Below are 19,291 nucleotides of genomic sequence, written 5' to 3' on the forward strand. Positions count from 1 at the left end.
TTCATAGCAAGTCCTTTAGTTGAGTTTCAAGAACAGGATACTGAAACTGTTATGAGCTGCCGAAAAGTGGAAGTAGGATTTACATTTAAATTTTTATTGATAAGTAAAATTGTAACATATATAACTGACATGCAGAATAGACTTTCCACAGGAGAATTATTCTTTTTACCACCTATTTACAGTGTAATGAGCAGTGGCAGAAAATGGGCAAAATCTACCTTTCTCCCCCCAAAAAAACAAAACAAAACAAAACAACAGCAAACCCCCCCACACACACATATAGGGTTATTCAGTGGCAATGGCCAAAGCTCAAAAGGTCGGGAGGGTCTATTTCTGTTTGGTTCTTTTAAACATTTCTGGTCTGGATATTGAGATGGAAACCGGTTATGATATCAAATGTCCTAAGATTTCCAGTAGAGCTCCTGTTTTCCCCAGGGCTCAGATAATAGGAATAGCCTTTGGCTGGTATTTACGGTACTATTGCTTCTGATCTAATGCAAAACTAGAAAGCACAAATATGAAGGGAAATGTGGGGGGGCGTGTCCAGGAGGCAGAAGAATCAAACTTTATTACGTTTTCAGTTTGGTCTGAGTTAATTTTTATTTTACATAACCTGATTCAACCATACCCATATGTCTTCACAGCAGAGTTCACTTGGGTCTGGGAACCTGGCTTAGCCTAGCCTGAAACTGAGAGTCCAAGCACACTTGAGCCATACCCAAATGGCCACATCCACACTGGTGCTGCACTCTTACACGCGAGGCACATCCCATGGTTCTCAGTATTTCACTACACCTCACCACTCTGAATTGTTTCACAGTATACTGTGAGATAACCTGTCTGTTCTTCCTTGGCCCTTGGGCAGTTAGCTCACTAACTCTGAAAACAACTTCCCGCTTGGCAGCTCTAGATTTCTGTCCACAGCCTCTGTTCCAAAAACATCATTTAGCCGGGGGCTGGGACTAGAATAAAGATGTTGCCTCAGAACATGCAGGGAAACATGATTTTTGAACCCTTTGCGTCTTACAGTGTGGCTCATAAGGCTGCTGGTGGTAAAATTGTTGAGCCATCAAACTAGGCTTGTATGATTGCCTGTGGAATTTTCTCTTTGGGACAGATGTATATATTCCCAAGGAAAGGAGAATGACCCTGGGAGTCCTTTAGTGTATGCAATGACTCAGCTGTCTTTCAGTTAAAAGATGAGTTTCATCGAAGGTCATGTCCTTCACAGTGTTCTGGACCTACCTGTGAAATTCTGAAGCATACAGCCATGATTCATGGAGCATCACAACAGCAATAGCCATTTCCCTCAAAGATGTGACTGCTGCATCTACAGCTGATTGAAGAGTGATTCTGGCAACCAGCTTGCTGTCCTCAATGAGAGGCTGAAATTGAGCTCTATCCTGTTGCAGAAGCTTGTCGATGAAATCTGTGAATTTGGAGTAGCTCAGATAACCGTTCTTAGCCATTGGTGCTTGGTAAATGGATATTCTGAACTTAAGGCTAATAGATTCTTTCCCAATAAATCGAGTTGTTTATCTCTTTATTAATGAGAGTAGATCTAGGATGTTGCTGTCTAGATCTCTCCATGGCATCCTGGGCAATCAAAGATTTAGGAGCAGGAGGCGAACAGAAAAATTCCGCCCCTTTGGTTGGGACATTTTTTATGCTCTCTTATGGGTAGGTATGCAAGTGACTGGGGTATCCCTGACTGCTCTAGCTGGTTCCAGAATGGCTTCATTAACACAAAGTGCTATTTGGTTGGATCAGGAGGATTGGTGGATGTCTAGGAGTTTATGATGAGGATCCTGAACTTCCCCAAGGAAGATATGTAGCTTTCCTGCAACCCTACATAACAGTTCCTGGAACTGCTTATAGTCATCAGGGGGATGGAGATATTGAAGTTTCTGCGTCATCTGAACATGATGCCAGTCTCCTTGGTATCAGTGGAACCACCAGATCCAGTACATAATCTTCATCTTTCATGGGGTCAGGAAGAAGCTCCGGCTTTCCTCTCAGAGAGGAAGGGTGGACTGACTCCCTAGCAGATTGTGTGGACTCTGCAGGATTATATGGGTCCCCTAGATGGGTGAAAGGGTGGTTGTGGAGGTTCATTGGCATCAATGGCTCCAAGGCAGGTGCTGAGGTGGAAGTTGGTTCCAGACTGATCTGGGTCCCATGTCTGGGAAGGAATGCCTCAGAGAAGGGGACATCAGTTCATTTGGTGGGTCAGAGTCTCCTGAGAAAGAAAATGCCAGTTCTGATCCATCAGCAGTACTGACAATGCCGTTGGAAAGAAACCATGTCTGGATGATTAAATGGGAGACAAACTCCATCTCCTGGTACAGTCAAGACCTTCTTTGTGAGGGAAGGACTTGATGGTGATGGAAACTGGGGTTCTGGAAGAGCAAAAATGTCATCAGCTGGAGTGTAAGACTGTGTTCTTCTTGGAGTGCAAGGGGGCCTGTCCGCCTGAACCAAGAAAGCCAGACCAGTTACAGTCTGCACCAGAGTTAGGTGAGGTAGAGTGGGTACCAGTGGTTGAGGCTCTTGATGGTTGCCTTTTGTCAGTACAGTTAGTCCCCACAATCTAGGCTTAGCTGGTACCAGAGGCAACACTGCCACCAGAGGACGGTCTGATATCAGCAGAGCCCTAGATTTGTGGGCTTTCTTGTCATTGGGAAGACTTGCTTGACTTAGGCAGGGTTGTATCACACTTCCTTGAAGTGGATGTAGGGGAGGATTTGCTCTTGTGTTTATGAGAATGCTCCCTACCCTCCTGACATGACCCGGACAGGAGATCTGTGGGAGTTGATTCCCTCACTCCTAAGTCAGACCTTGTGGCAGGAAAAGCAGTAGCTATGCAGCTATGGGACAAACCCTCCCATTGACATAGCACTGTCTACACTGGGAGTTAGGTCGGCATAACTAGTTATACTGACATAAGATCCTTGTGTAGTCCAAACCTAAGACTGTAAGCTTGTCAGGGCAGGCACTCTCTGATTTCACGTTGCATAGTGCCTAGTACAATGAGGCCTCATTCTTTGTATCCTCCAGGTCTTACATATTACAGACAAACAGTGACTCTTTCCTTTAATGGTCAGGGAAGCTGCCCTCTTCAGACAGAAGGCGGTTCATTAACCTGAAAGGGAGCTGAACCTTCTACTGTGTAAGTGGGGGAGATATAATTTGCATTCTGGATGCATTCAGCTCCATAATGGCTCTTTGTGCCACACCACCTTGGGATCCAAGGGGGGCCAGGGCAGCTCAGCAGGATCACAGAGGATTACATTAGAACAGGTGCAAAGAATGGCAACTAGGATGATTAGGGGAATTAAGAGCCTATTTTATGAGAGTAGACTAACAGAGCTTGGCTTATTTAGCCTAGCAAAATGAAGGCTGAGAGATGGGATTGCTCTCTATAAATAACTCAGGGGGCAGGGGTAAAATCCAGAGAGGAAGAAGAGCTATTTAAGCTAAAGGATAATGTTGACACAAGAACAAATGGATATGAAATGGCCATGAGTAAATTTAGGCTGGATGTTAGATTTTTAACCATGAGAGGAGTGAGGTTAACAGCTTTCCAGTAAGTATAGAGAGGGCAAGAAACCAAACTGGTTTTAAGATGGTGCATGATAAGTTTACAAACAGGATTGTATGATGCATTTGCCTACAACAGTAGGGGACCGGAATCGAAGACCTAGGAGTTCCCTTCAAGTATTATGTTCCCACATAGGAAATACAAGGTCTGCAGTAGGGTAGTGACGAGAAAGTAGACTCACAGCTCAGAGGTGAAAGTAAGCTAATACGGTCCGGTATGGCGCATCAGTAAGAGCCGGTACACCGTGCCGAACTTGACTGGCTTCTCCGGTGGTCATTTAAAAGGCCCAGGCTCCAGCCACTGAGGGGAGCCCCGGGCCCTTTAAATCACCACTGGAGCTTCCACAGCCAGGCTCAGGTGCGGATTTAAAGGGTCTGGGACTCTGGCCCCTGCAGGGAGCCCCTGGACCTTTTAAATGCCACCTGAGCCCCTCTGCCAGAGCTGCGGCAGCGCTGGAACCTCTGGTCCTTTAAATCACTGTCAGAGCCCTGCCGCCGCTACCCCAGCAGTGGCAGGAGCATCTGTCCCTTTAAATCACCGTGGGAGCCCTGCCACTCTGGGGTATCCTGCAGTGATTTAAAGGGCCCGGAGCTCTGCAGCAGCTGGAGCCCTGGGCTCTTTAATTTGCCCCGAGCTCCAGGGCTCCCAGCCACCTCTGCAGCTGGTAGCTCCCGGGTCTTTAAAAGGTCCTGTTGGAGCCCCAGGGTCTTTAAATCTTGAAAGGCCACGCCTCCTGCAGTCGAGGCCACGCCCCTGCTCAGGACTCTGGCATACCGGTAAGTCCTTTAAGTTACTTTCACCCCTGCCACAGCCTGAGAAAGGGGAACAGGAACAGTTTCTTTCTCCTTGGCTCCCTGTGGACTAATATTATTTGTATTGTGGTAGCATGCATGAGCCCCAGTTTTGGACCAGGATCCCACTGTGCTAGGCAATATACAAATTGGGATATACCCAGCAAAAAGACTGATACTGTACTTGAGCTGTTTGCTTCATGGGGATTTGGGCCAAAGGGCATATCAGGCTGGTTTTGTGAAAGACAGAATGGCTCAGTTTACCTAATTAATGCTTTAGAGTTTACATCCGCAAAAATTCATGAAGTAAAAGAAGAAATATCTGGAGATTACAGGAGATATCATGTCTTTCAAGGCATTTCAGTACATGTTCTTTGGGAATGTGTTAAAATAAACGATTTCAGACAAAAGCATATTAGCAACATAGTGAAAATATTACAAAGTTTAAATCAAATCACAGATAGAAATGAAGCTACTTCTGAGGTCCAGGGTGCTACAGATTGGTGTATATAAATACACGTCTGTGTCAGACTGTGACTTAGAATGAACACTGTAACCACTATTTTGAAGAATGTGACCAACATTTTGACTATGTGCCCGTAGTTGCCTAAGGCTGTTAAGGACAAATCAAGGACAGCAAATTGTAACTGCTACTCCCCTGAAGGGCTAAAACAAAAGTCATCAATTTATTGTTCTCCAATCAAGGAGGTCCTCCACTCCTAGAACAATAGTTTTACCACAGAGAAGAGCCAGGCTGGGTCAGAACTGGGTTTCACAGTTTGGGCTCCAGGGAAGTGGGGCAAGACTTGCTGGTTAACCACTCAACTGGAGATCTGCCACTGATCAGTTGCTCACATAACAGACTAGACAGAAATCTTATTTAAGGGAAGGATCTGCTCCAGGCTCCCTGTCTCTCCCTGGCCAACTTGCCACCTGCAGCAAGACTGCAGGTGGCGAGGGCAGGACTGGCCTAGAATGCACAATAAGTGGTGAGCCTAGACTCGGAGAGAAAGTGTATAGGCTTTTGTCGTTTTCCCTTAATATCTGTAACTCTTGTATGCATTTAGAGTAAAAGTTACTGTGGTTAAGAAACTCCTTTGCAAAGCCTGTGTTCCTTGTTTTACCTGCCACATGGTCACCAAGGAGTTAAACTATAAACCAGAGCACCCATGACAAGGTGGAACTCTGGAGAAATGTGCATAAGCAACTGGGGAGGCATGGGAGATCACCCTAGTTTCAGAGTCTGGGACAGTTGGACTGCAGAGTCCAAATCCCAAGGAAGGGTGACAGATAAGGAGTTTGCATCCAGGAGTGTGCTTTAATGTACATCTACACTGCGAAAAATACCGCAGGGTAGCAAGTCTCAGAATCTGGTTCAACCAACTTGGGCTCGCAGGGTTCATGCTACAGGACTAAAAATAGCCTGTCCCCCTGTCATAACATATTTCCCAGATTTGGACCTTAGCGTCCAAAATATGGGTGTTACCCTGAAAACCTTAAAGCTTAGTTACCAGCTTGGACCTGGTAAAGCTGCCACCACCCAAAATATTAGAGTGTTTTGGGGCACTCTGGTCCCCCAAAAAACCTTCCCTGGGGACCCCAAAGACCCAAATTCCTTGAGTCTTACAACAAAGGGGAATAAACCATTTCCCCCCCCTTCTCCCTTCCAGGTGTTCCCTCCCTGGGTTCCTGGAGAGACACACAGAAGCAAGCTCCGTGAATCTAAACAGAGGGACTCCACCCTCCCCGTTTCCAGTCCTGGAAACACAAGTACTTCCCTCTTCACCCAGAGGGTATGCAAAGTCAGGCTTAGTAAATCTAACACAGAGATTTTCCCCCTGACTTCTTCCTCCCACCAATTCCCTGGTGAGTTGCAGACTTAATTCCCTGGAATTCCCACTAAAGAAAAACTCCAACAGGTCTAAAAAAGAAAGCTTTATAAGAAGAAAGAAAAATACATAAAAAATGGTCTCTCTGTATTAAGGTGACAAATACAGGGTCAATTGCTTAAAAGAAAAATGAATAAACAGCCTTATCCAAAAAGAATACAATTTAACACATTCCAGCAACTACACACATGTAAATACAAAAGAAAACAATATAAACCTATGGTCTTCCTATCTTTGTACTTACAACTTGGAAACAGAAGATTAGAAAGCTGGAGATAGAAAAATCACTCTCATAGCCGAGAGGGTACAGACCCAAGACAAAGGACAAAGAACTCACACACAAATTTCCCTCCACCCAGATTTGAAAAAGTTTTGTTTCCTGATTGGTCCTCTGGTGAGGTGTTTCAGGTTACTGGTGTTACCCCTTTACAGGTAAAAGAACATTATCCCTTAGCTATCGGTTTATGACACCCCTCAGGCTGGAACCCAGGCTCTGAAACTCATTGAGGGGGGACACAGACTCCAGCCTGAGTGGGAGCATCTTCACTGCTATTTTTAGCCCTGTAACGCCAACCCCATGAACCTGAGTCAGTTGACCTGGGGCTCTGGGATTCGCTGCTGGAGTTGTGGGGTTTGGTTGTGGTTTTTTGTTTTTGCAGGGTCGATGTAACTCTTCAAGATCCAGAGCTAGAAACAGTGACTGGACTCTGGCCAGACCCAGCAGGTTTGGAGGCAGATGGGATTCAAAGGTCAGTTGGGTCCAATTACAAACTAGTGACTATCAGGTAGAAGGACTCAGCCAGGTCTATAACAGAGGGTGGCAATCAAATGATCCAAAATACACCACTGGGCAGTTGCAAAATTATGGCATGGGACTCCAAAGCAAACCCCTTTTCTATAAAATGTCATGGGATCGTCAATGTCCAAGCAGAACAGTGTGGACCTCTGCTTCTAAACACTCCCATGCAGCAGTCTGCATGGAGCTCCATTTACCTAACTCAGAAAAATAAAGAACTGAATCAACTCTGCAGAGATTTGAACCTGTGGTTGTTGGTATATAAACTTCTATGGCATACCCATGGCTTTCCAAAGACATTCTGCAAAGCAGAGAGATTTTGCCAATCTCTAACTGATGCTACCAATAGTAAATTCGCTTTATTAAAACAAACACTGCTGTAATGATCCCAAATGATCCCCACTGACATTACTGCAAGCTGTAGTATTTTAGACCATTACTACAGTACATACACTTTTCTGAAACTATTAAAAATAACTGAAGATTATTACTACAAAGATTTTAAAATACAAAAATAGATTTTTAAAATGGTACATACAAAAAAAAAAGAGTAGAAAGTAATTGAGCCTCTAGAATGCTCATAGATCGACAAGATATAGGCCTTGTTTACACAGCCAGGCATTGCACCTCTAACTGGGGTGTAAATCTAGAGCTTACCACACTACCATGCACTAATTGGACATGTGGACCTTGGGCCCATGCCTTAAATGTTCTATGGTGTGCTTTGATCTACTCCTGTTTCAAAAGCAGAGTAGGTCAAACACACTATGCTTTCAATTTTCAGGGTCCACACAGCCAGCTAGTGCATGGTAAGTGAGTGCACTGCAGATTCACACCCCAGTTTGTCATTCAATAACTGACTGTGTAAAGACAAGCCAATAAACAGACAAAAAAAAAACCCAACATCAATTTATCGTTGGGGTTACTTATTTGTAACTAGGCCCATCTGAAGCACTGGAATGATCCAAGGAGATCAGATTAATCCAGAGTCTTCTTTAGGAAATGCCATAAAAGCTTCTCATTTGATTCCTCCCCTCCCCCGCCATAACCAGAAGGACTTTCTCAGAATCAACCATTTCCCTCTTTCACCACACAATAGAAAGACCCTGTCCAAGCAGTGCTTTCATAACCACAACAGGGAGAAGAGGCAGAAACTCCATCAAATCCACTAGTAATCTGGCCATTGCTAATCTATTTTCTGTGCAAAGTGCACTGATATTGCGGTGATGGACTGCAGTACAAAATCCTAGCTAGATTAGAAAAAACGTTGTTTCAAAGGGAAAGGGAGAGAGATTTTCTTTCTCAGACCTTAGAAGAGTTGCTTATAGAAAATTACTATCTATTAAAAAAAGGGAGGGAGGCCCCTGATAGTAACTGAACACTTCATCCTTGTCACGTTTCCTTTTTCCACTACACCTTTAGAAATAATGTTGATATTTTGATCTGTTCTATACTGACAATCTGACAAAATGGAATATTGGCAAGGTTTCACTGGTTGAAAACAGCCAATTCTATATCCAGCCTGTGAGCCTGTCTGATGTTTAACATACAGTAGCATCTGATTGTTACAGATAAAAAAATTACAGTACATCTTGCTAAAGCTGATGGTGTATCAGGTGGTTTTTGATGCTGTGACAAATAGCCTACTCGATTCCTGACAAAATACTCCCTCTGCTGTAAAACATACAATGTTACACAAGTCTAAGGACGTACACCAAAACCTTCATATATACTAGTACATAAAATAAGAAAACGTTATAAGTGTAAAATATTGTCTAGATCAGAAACCTAATTCACACTTCCAGATTATTCTGGTTGGCCTTTTTGGAAAGAGAAAGATTGTCTACTTCTACCAAATAGCCTACTGATTATATCTGAATGTGCCAATCAAAATAGGCAAAGAGGCTGTCTTTTTGTTTAGACTGATCAATTAGGGCTTGACCTTCAAAAATACATTAACAATACTAGATCAAATTACTAAATTATGATTATAACTGTCTACAGACACTGGTCCAGTTAAAGTAGTCAACACAACATGGGGTTAGGATTAGATACAAATATAAATAGATTTATGTCAGCAATATCAAACTGAGAATGGGCATGAATCTAGCCATGGTACTTCTTGTTGTTGTTCAATTATTGTACAATAATTGGATTGCATTATAAATTCCCTCTGTCACATTTCATCGTATTTTTACAATAGACAGCTAACTGGGAAATATTGAAAAGTACATAATGTTTTGATGGAAAAAGAAAAAAATCCATAGAAAATTCCACATCAGAAAGGTATGTAACAAACTACATAACATGATGCTGAAATCTGAAGAAAATCAGGCAACAGTTCCTAGAACAAAGTGAAATTGCTATGCTGGATGAAAACCAACAAAAACACACAGTGTACAATCTCCAGGAAACAGACAAACTTTCAGCACGTGAATTACTGCAATTGCAAGCACACACTACAGAGGATCTCTGCTTTATGGGGTGTGCAACGAATCTTTCAAATATGACACAATCAATAACTGATATGCTTTTGAGCATATGAAACCAAGCAGCAAGCTGAATGTTTCCCCATTAGTATCTGCATAGTGAGAAAACTTAAGGAAACTGAAGTAGAAACAAAGTGCATTTTTAAAATAATGCTATATTACAACACGAACATGTAATATGCAGATTTTTTAAAACTACAATATTCATTTTTTCTACATTTATAATGTTGATAAATCATGCCATGAACACTCAATCTGCAAAATTTAGCTTTTGAGTTGTATAGTTGAAAAAGATACCAGACAGGACAACTTCCATTTAAAAAAAGTATCAAAATCAAAAGATGGATTTTCTTTACCACACATATAATACATTTTTCTGGGACCCTCACACCAACCTAACACTTTCCACACCTGCTGTCTTCACTGTATTCTAAATATCAAGTGGGAAAGCAAAGTTCCTGACATCATAATACTTAAGAAAGCAAAACTGCCAAGTCTAATCACTATTCTCAGACACAAAGATGTATCTGTTGGCTTGGTCTTCTGCACTGGATGGACAACAGATGCATTCCAAAAGATCTCCTGTACAGGGAATTTGCGGATGGGCCAAGACCACTAGGACAAACTAGGCTCAGGTTCAAGGACATTTACAAGAGGGACTTAAGAATTTTCAGCATCAGCACCAGAAGCCGGGGAAATGGAGCTAGCAACAGGCTACACTGGAGGGCTGTGCTGCCCCAGGGAGTCAAAGAGGCTGAAGAGAGGTAGTTGAGAAAGAGGAAAGCACAGCAAACCTCAAGTGCTAGTAGTGGACTAGCTTCCTTCTCTGACCCTGTGCCCTATGCCTGTACTATTTTGGTAAGGACTGTCACTCAAGAATTAGACTTTTTAGCCCCACGTCATGCTGCAGCACAACACAAAGAACCTGACCTTCTTTGGCGCTTAGACCACCATCTTTCAGGATGGACAGCTGCTGTACTGAATGGGTGCATCTAACAGTAATCTCAATGGACAGGAATTTAAGTATATAAATACCTTAAACTACAATTAGAATTATCCTATATTTATTGCTATTTCTCCCTGAAAAGTTCTTTTGAGAGGCAGTTTGAAATTTCTAATCTGAAATTTATTACTGATGCATAAAAATTACAGTAAAAAATCAAATATGTCTATATATTTATACAACAGCTAACTGAAATTAGAATTTTCAGGGGCAGGGAGGTAGAAATTCAGTAAAATGACACTGGAGGTAGATCTGGAACACAAAAAGTGGGTAAAAGTCTTTCTAGCAATGCTGCAGTAATATAATATTATATTTTAATCTTCCTTAATCAGTCCAAAAACTCCAGATCAAACGCTTCTGACTTACTAGTAACATTTTAATTTACAATGACACTATAGGGTTACATCATGCATATATATTCCATAACTTTAATGCATTTGGAATATATAACTATCAGTACAGGAAAATACAAAACAAAAACACATTGTTAACTGTGTATCCTTTGAAAAGAACAGTTATCACCATTTGGTTACTAAAGCACACAGCCAGCAGTAGACTGTGATAAATTCTTTATATAGGAAAACATTTCCACAACATTCATATTACATCTGATTATATTTGTTATATAAAACATATTAGGGATAACAGCTGCCTCTGTTCAAAAAGAACAGGCATCTGTGAATCATTCATCTCAAACATCAATATCAAATTATGACCAATATCCTAATCAAGACTTGACAGGGTCATACATTTGCAGTACATCAAAACCACCACTGGATGGCAGGAAAAACAGTTGATAATTTCTTCAAGCTTCATAAACTCCCAAGATGCTAGTGAATTACTGTAAAACCAGATGAATCCAAAGATACTGTCAACATGAGCTTACATATGCAGTACAAATGCCAACTCCATGAAACCCCTCAAAGTGGCAGGAGCTTACACAATATTGTAGGAAGCCTTAAACCCTACAAAAATATTGAGTAGTTTTAGTGTTACTCAGATTCAAAGTTATCAACATTTCTGAACAGCTACAACAAACAAGCTGGCAGTGGCAGAGATTGCATGGTAATTCTGTAACATAGCAGAGAATTAAAATTGACTGTTTAAGTTATCATTAATGAGACCAAGGGGGATGTGGCACTCTACTCTATCGACCTCACAACACCCAGTACCACAAGGTTTCAATATGTGTTCCCACAGAACATACTGTTTCACAGATTGAAAGCTTCCAGACAAACCCATAGGACTCTTTTTAAAGGAATATATGTTACTTCTATTTAAAGAAGAGGCAGCTTCTAAGAAGAAACAGTGGAAACTGAATTTACAGTGTACCTCACACTAAACAGTGTTCTATTCTCTCCAGCTGAAAAGCACACTATCAGAGAGGGTTACTCACCTTGTGCAGTAACTGAGGTTCTTCGAGATGTGTGTCCCTGTGGGTGCTACACTTTAGGTGTTCATGCACCCCTGAGCCTGTAACAGGAGATTTGTGGTAGCAGTGCCCGGTCAGGTCACAAATGCATGGTCCCAGTTTTGCGCCTCTTTAAGCAATTATCTGGCGCTGTGCGACCAACCCCATCTCAGTTCCTTTTGTACTGCCTTTGGCTCAAGTCAAAGCATCTACCAGCACCCCTGTGCTTAGTCTTGGTAGCATAGTTTTCTCACTCATTCTAGTAGTCATTTTTTTAAATCCCAGTTTATTTTCTTTCCCCTAACAAAATAATTTCCCCACCCCTCGCTAGGAGTTTGTTTCCATTTTTGAACCATTAGAGTCTTCATTCTCCCCTTCCAGTGGGGGAAACGCTCCCCTGAGGGGCATGCCCGGCTCACCATGTTTTAAACGCTGCCTCACCTGCAGGCTGTCGATACCTGTGTCAGATGGGCACTCACAGTGTGTTCACTGCCTAGGCAAGACACAAGTACCTCAAAAGTGCTTTCACTGCCTTCATAGAATCATAGAATATCAGGATTGGAAGGGACCTCAGGAGGTCATCTAGTCCAACTCCCTGCTCAAAGCAGAACCAATTCTCAACTAAATCATCCCAGCCAGGGCTTTGTCAAGCCTGACCTTAAAAACCTCTAAGGAAGGAGATTCCACCACCTCCCTAGGTAACCCATTCCAGTGCTTCACCACCCTCCTAGTGAAAAAGTTTTTCCTAATATCCAACCTAAACCTCCCCCACTGCAACTTGAGACCATTACTCCTTGTTCTCTCATCAGGTATCATGTAAGGTAATTAAATGGGATTCTTTCATTTGACTGTTTTTCTTCAGATCCTATCTGTACTTTATCACCTTTTATCCTCTCTTTTTTACTAGGGTATAGACAGATCTTCCCCAAGGGATGTCTGTCTGAACCATGTGGTCCTCTGCCCATCAGTTTTCCCCCAGCTCTTAGTTTAAAAACTCTTCTGAAACATATTTAATTTTATATGTCAGCGGTCTGGTTCTGTTTTGGTTGAGATGGAGCCCATCCTTCCTGTATAGATTCTCCTTTCCCAAAAGGGCTCCCCAGTTCCTAATAAACCTAAAATCATCCTTCCTACACCACTGTCTCATCCATGCATTGAGATCCTGCAGTTCTGCCTGTCTAACTGGCCATGCAAATGGAACTGGACACATTTCAGATAATTCTATCAAGGAAGTCTTGGACTTTAATCTCGTACCTAGCAACCTAAATTTGGCCTCCAGAACCTCTCTCCTACCTTTTCTTGTTGTTAGTAACTACATGAACTATGACCACCAGCTCCTCCCCAGCACTGCACATAAGTATGTCTAGATGCCTCGAGAGATTTGCGCCCTTTGTACCTGGCAGGTAATTCACCATGCACTTCTCCTAGTCATTACAATCCTAACCATATTTCTGATCATCGAATCCCTCATTACTATTACCTGTCTATTCCTAATAACTCTGGTTCCCTCCCTCAGAGGGGTATTCTCAGTGAGAGAGGATACCATTACATCATCTGAAAGGAGTGTCCCAACTGTGAGATCATTTCCCTCCACTCCAGCTTGATGTTCTCCTTTCCCAAGAGTTTCATCCTCCTCAACATCAGCGAGATTGTCAGACTGGGGATGGGATCATGCTACTGTGTCCCTGAAAGTCTCATCTATGTATCTCTGTCTCCCTTAGCTCTTCCAGTTAAGCCACTCTGGTCTCTCAGGGCCATGAGCTGCTTATACTGAATGTACAGATATGCCACTTATGCTGCATCCAGTGCAATAAACTGGATTGCCGCCACTCCGCTGCTGGACTTCAGCTTGCATTATTTTTACTCTGGTTTTTGTTTTGGTTTTGGGAGGGGAGTTATTGATCTAAGTTTAGAATATGTTTGTTAGGTGTATCTGGCGCTCACACTCCCTCTCTTAAACTCCAGTTTACTAGCTTTTCTGGTTGCTTATAAACTGTTTTTTTTAAATGCCTGTTCTCCTTGAATAGCCCTGCCTCCTTGTTAAGGGATACTAAAGGGATTAGGGATCAAAGGATGGTAGACTAGAGTCTCATTAGGAAGCTCTCAGTCTTGCCTAGCTGGCTGCTAGGCTCAGCACACAGTCCCCTAAACAGACCACATTATAAATTTCAATCAAGCAGGCACACGGCAAGTGGCAAGCACATAAACAAACAAACAAACTTACAACAAACTCACCCAAAAGGTCATGTAGTTGTTCCTTCTTCACCTGGAGAACTCCCTCACAAAACTCCTATTTGCTGCTCCTGTTCACGAGCTCTAGTATAGCCTTTTTGATAGAGTCAGATTAAAAAAAATAGGCACATTGATTCACTTTAGATTTCTAGATTTCTGGGTTGAGGCCAAGATTCCCATTTTGTAAATGCAGTTTGCACCCTGAAATCTGTCCCAGCATTTTTCCTATTGGAAACGTCAGCCAATACGTAGACACTCAACTTAATTTGCACCAGCAGAAACAGAAGTAGGGCAGAAATCACAAATCTGTGTTCTTGCAGGAGAAAAACTTCTCCACATCTATCATATATGGGGAGAATCTTGTACTGTAGTCTCTGGGCCATCTTATCAAAATCCCAGGGATGGTTCCATACTATTCTGCAACTTTTATAGGTAATTATATCATATCAATGTAAACAATGTCACAGGAATAACCCCCTTGATCAATGTATGTTATGTGTCCTTTTCAGTGCCAGATCCACAAAGGATACATCTACTACAGCCCCAGAAACAGATTTTGGCTCTTCATTTCAAGCTGTGGAAGCTCCTATTTTTTTGCAGTGGAGGTGTCCAATTCAATCCCCAGTGTTGGCCATGATGTGGGCCATCACTTAAGCATAATAAATCTTACTGGATTTGTTAAAATATAACTATTTTGGAGACCCAGAATAAAAGTGCTGAAGAGAAAAATAAAATTAGCAGATGAGTGTGAACCAAAACCCCACAAATCTGGAAGGAAACAGAACTTTGTTAAATTTGGCCCTGTACCCAAATTTTACAGCTGGCACTCTCTCTTTAGTGGGACAAATCAAAACCCCAGCTCTTTTTATCTCACAGCTGTGGGGAAACAGCCTCTGGCCCCGAATGTGGATTTTTAAAATAAATCCAATACTCCAGCATGCAGATCTTCATATTATGATCACCTGCTCATTTCCTGTGCCCTGTGATATGCAGTTTGACCTGTAAATTATCAACATCAGGCTTCAGGTTTAACTGCCTTTTGAGGTGATTAGGGACAGTTCACACCTTAGTGAGCTATCATGTCAGGCTATCTACAGGCTGTGGCAGGCTGCATTGCATTGGTTTATACTAGATTCACAATTCAAAGGACACCTTTACAACCATAACGAGTAGAGTCAGGTTTTTTTTAATGGAAACAGATTTTCAGAACACAAGATGGCATCCTCAAAAATATAATTAATAAATAAATAAAAGGAATAGCAAGCTGGCCCAATGCGACCCCATATCTTGGCTAACCTTAAAGGAAACTTGCAGCCTTTTTTTTCCAATGTAAATACGTTTGTGTGAGAGACAGAATTTAAAAATCACCACCATACTTTCCATATCTCTTAATCAAAGTGAAAGCAGCAAAGAATCCTGTGGCACAGGATTCTTTGCTGCTTTTACTGATCCAGACTAACACGGCTACCCTCTGATACTTAATCAAAGTGATTGCTGATAAAGCCTAAAAAAAGCCAGTCGCGTTTTGGAAAGGCTTTGAAGAAAGTTAGCATGTGAATAAGAGAAAATATACAAACAGCAGCTCATAACAAATCTTGCATGCCTCACCATGATCTGTCTCTAAAAGGTTTCCATGAATTTGATCTTTGCAATAAAGGTCAATTTTGACACCTCTGCAATTTGTAACTAAAGACCTTCTTTTCAAAGAAAGTAACTTACTAAAAAATGCAGACAGCTCTGATTCACAAAGAAAACTGATGTATGGGAGTTCTTATACCTGCACTCTAATTTGCATTCAAGAACTGGGGAAATAAATAGGCCTGCCTGTAAAATGGCCAAAAATATTATAATCCTTGCACTTGGAGGGCCAGATTGTAACAATACTAACTGAGTTAAGCCCGGGACACTGAGGAAGGGAGATTGGGACTCTCACTCAAAATCTCTCTCTTGCTTTGCTTGCTTGCTGAAGGAAGGAAACCATGCCAGGCATTTATCCAGCACAGCGTATATTCCCAGGTATGCCATCAAAGTCAGTGGAGTTCCACCAGGAATGAATATGATCCAATGCTTATAAGCAGCAGAGTGTAACTTACAGAGTAAGAACCAACCAGAACCTTTTAGAGTCTAAAATGAAATTTATCTCTCAGACTGACATATTTGGTTCTACAGGCAAATCCTCAGACGGTTGGGTGATTAACTGAGTCTTTCTGTTTTGAGGCTGTGAGATATGTCTCAAAGGGTATATCTAAACAATATTTTGGAGTGAGCCTCTCAGTGCCGATCAACAGATTCAGGCTAGCAGAGCTCATGCTAGTGGTCTAAACTTAGCTATATAGACAGCACTTTAAAGTTGCTGCTCAGGCTGGATCTCAGGCTCTGAAACCTGGGAGTCAGGCTTCAAAGCAATGTCTTTAAAGCTATTTTTAGAGAACCAGTGCAAGCATTTCTAGCCCATGTCTTTCAACCCAGGCTAGGAGGCTCACTTCAAAATGCCATGTAAACATACCCAAAATGGATTATTACATATTTTTGTAAATTAAGCACAACTGGCAGCATCTGCTCTGGTTGGCCCCAGAGTACTTCACACTGTAATGGCCTTCTTGACCACATTTACTAGGTAAACCTGTAGTGAAACATGCATAGCATCTTCCCATACAGTTTCTGGCAACAATATGTGCTAGAAATTTCATGAGAACTATATTTTTAAGTGAATTGTCTCAAGACAGCCTCTGAGCCTGAAGCCTATACACACCACCGAAGTAGAAAAAATGGTAGCAAAAGTGAATGACTGAAGATAGTTAGGATTAGAAACCAGACTTACAAATACAGTCTTGTATCTGACTTGGGAAACTCAAAGGAGGTCTAAAAGTTGAAGAATCTAGTTTAAAAGAGGGCCAGCATGTAACACCATAATGTAGGCTTGCAGTGTTCTGTAAGAATACAGGAACTGAAGACTGCTGAAATGAGAATTCTAACTGCAGCAGATGGTACAAGTGTGTCACCTCCTTGTATTCTGGCCACATTTCAATTACTGCCTATCATTTAGAAGCACCCATGTCACTTTTTCACCTCAAATGGGAAGCATTAGGTCCCCCTCAAAGTGCTAATGGAGTAAAATGACACAATCAATTTTTGTCTCTCTCCCCAATCCTTTGAAGCCTCTCATTTGGCTGCCTTCTTCCTGCAATTGCTGGATTCAGTACCCTCTGGTTCTTCCCAGAGCTATTTCCTTCTCTTGGCTGGTGTGGTTGTTAAAGTAATTCAAGATACTTCTTCTGCCACTCTCTGGGGACTGAACATGGTGCCTCTCAGAAACTGACTTCTGCTAGCATGGGCACTCATGATCTAAATTCTGGCCCATGCAGGCAGTCTATTGTATTGTTATTAACAATCCAGAACCATCTGAGAAAACCATTTTCAGGGCTGGGGTTTCATGCGGCTTTGGATGTACTATAAAGAGGAAGGAGATGGATTTTTCTCTCACTTGATATAGTGCTACTTATTAATTCATGCTAGAATAGTAATTCTTTGATTTCCAGTGAAAATGAATGGCCTTAACGGAACTTGGAAGAAAAGTTAGGATGAATCAGAGTGAATGCCAGATATCAACTGGGATAGTATCTGGTTCAGGGAACCAGTCAAGAAATCTAGAAACAAGATCAAAGTTAAAGTTAAATGAAGCTCTCCATATATAAGACAGAGGACCAAAAGCAAGAAGAATGAGGGAAGCAAAACAGAGAAAACAGTAAACAGAATATAGCTCACTTTATCAGAAGTTAAGTCAGCCAAACTCCTAAGCACAGGGATAGGTAATATCAGAACCAAAGGAAGAGTGCAATACAAAAAACAATCAATGATTTCCATCAACACCTGAACTTCGCAACCAGCAGAAAAAGAGTCAACTTTTTAAACCATCATATTGAATAGGTTTTTTTCTTCTCCGTTTGAGGACACTGACAATACCCAAGATAGAGAAGATGGCAGTCAGCGGTCTTTTCTCTAATTCCCATAGTAATGTCTATGTATTTTTGTTTTCAGCTTTTTTAGTATACTTCTACCTCGATATAACGCTGTTCTCAGGAGCCAAAAAATCTTACCGCATTATATTGAACTTGCTTTGATCCACTGGAGTGCGCAGCCCCCCATCCTCCAAGCACTGCTTGACCGTGTTATATCCGAATTTGTGTTATATCGGGTTGCGTTATATTGGGGTAGAGGTGTATGTTACCACATCATGCAATTCCCTCCTTTCCCCATTCTTTCTCTTAAGAGTTACCCTGTATACATGTTCCCTGATTATATTTTAAGATTATGCAATACTCATCTGAATACAAAAAGAGAATTAGATTACTTCATGGACGATAGGTCTGTCAATGGCTATTAGCCAAGATGGACAGGAACACAACCCCATGCTCTGCATGTCTCTAAATGTCCAATAGCCAGAAGCTGGGACTAGATGACAGGGGATGGATCTCTCAAAATTGCCCTGTTCTGGTCACTTCCTCTGAACCATCTGGCGGTGACCACTGTCAGATACAGGATACTGGGCTAGATGAACCACTAGTCTGGCCCAGTAAGGCTTTTCTTATGTACAAGACCTGCCTAATGCACGCTTTTGGCTAAGAACTTCATATGCTTTTTTCAGTCCCAGACACCGCTTTGCTAACAGGGCACAATTTTAAGATCCTCCCAGGAGCCTCTCTCATTGTTTTGGCTGGCTAGGTAAAAGGCTGATTAGACACTGCACTAGGACTCCTCTCTCACTAGTTGCTCAGATTCATTCTGCTTTGAGAAGATGAGGTGGAGACCTCCCTATGTGGCAGCTGTCTGCAACCATTACCACTCCTTTAATGTATTGTCTTGAGGATGGAGGACTGCCCAGGACAGTGAGAATGACCCAGATGTGACAAAGGCAGCTAAGGAAGCAACAGAGAAAGAACAGAAAAGAGGTGAGGAGTGTGAAACAGGAGCTAAGGACCTTTGAAGGGGAAGAGAATTCTACCAGAGGACGAATGGAGCTTTGTGGAAAAAAGATGGACAGAGAGAAGATATCTTCTAGAGACAATGGGAAAGGGACAC

The 19,291-nt window shown here is 42.0% G+C and overlaps 1 protein-coding gene across 2 annotated transcripts in view; it reads right to left on the minus strand.

Annotated features, from left to right (window-relative positions):
• Positions 1-19,291, minus strand: part of PTPRN2 (protein tyrosine phosphatase receptor type N2) — a 1,065,122-nt gene that overhangs the window by 804,835 nt on the left and 240,996 nt on the right. The gene's annotated exons all lie outside the window — the stretch shown is intronic.

The sequence above is a fragment of the Gopherus evgoodei genome, chromosome 2 (assembly GCF_007399415.2).
Source record: "Gopherus evgoodei ecotype Sinaloan lineage chromosome 2, rGopEvg1_v1.p, whole genome shotgun sequence".
In the NCBI taxonomy this organism is placed as follows: Eukaryota; Metazoa; Chordata; order Testudines; family Testudinidae; genus Gopherus; species Gopherus evgoodei.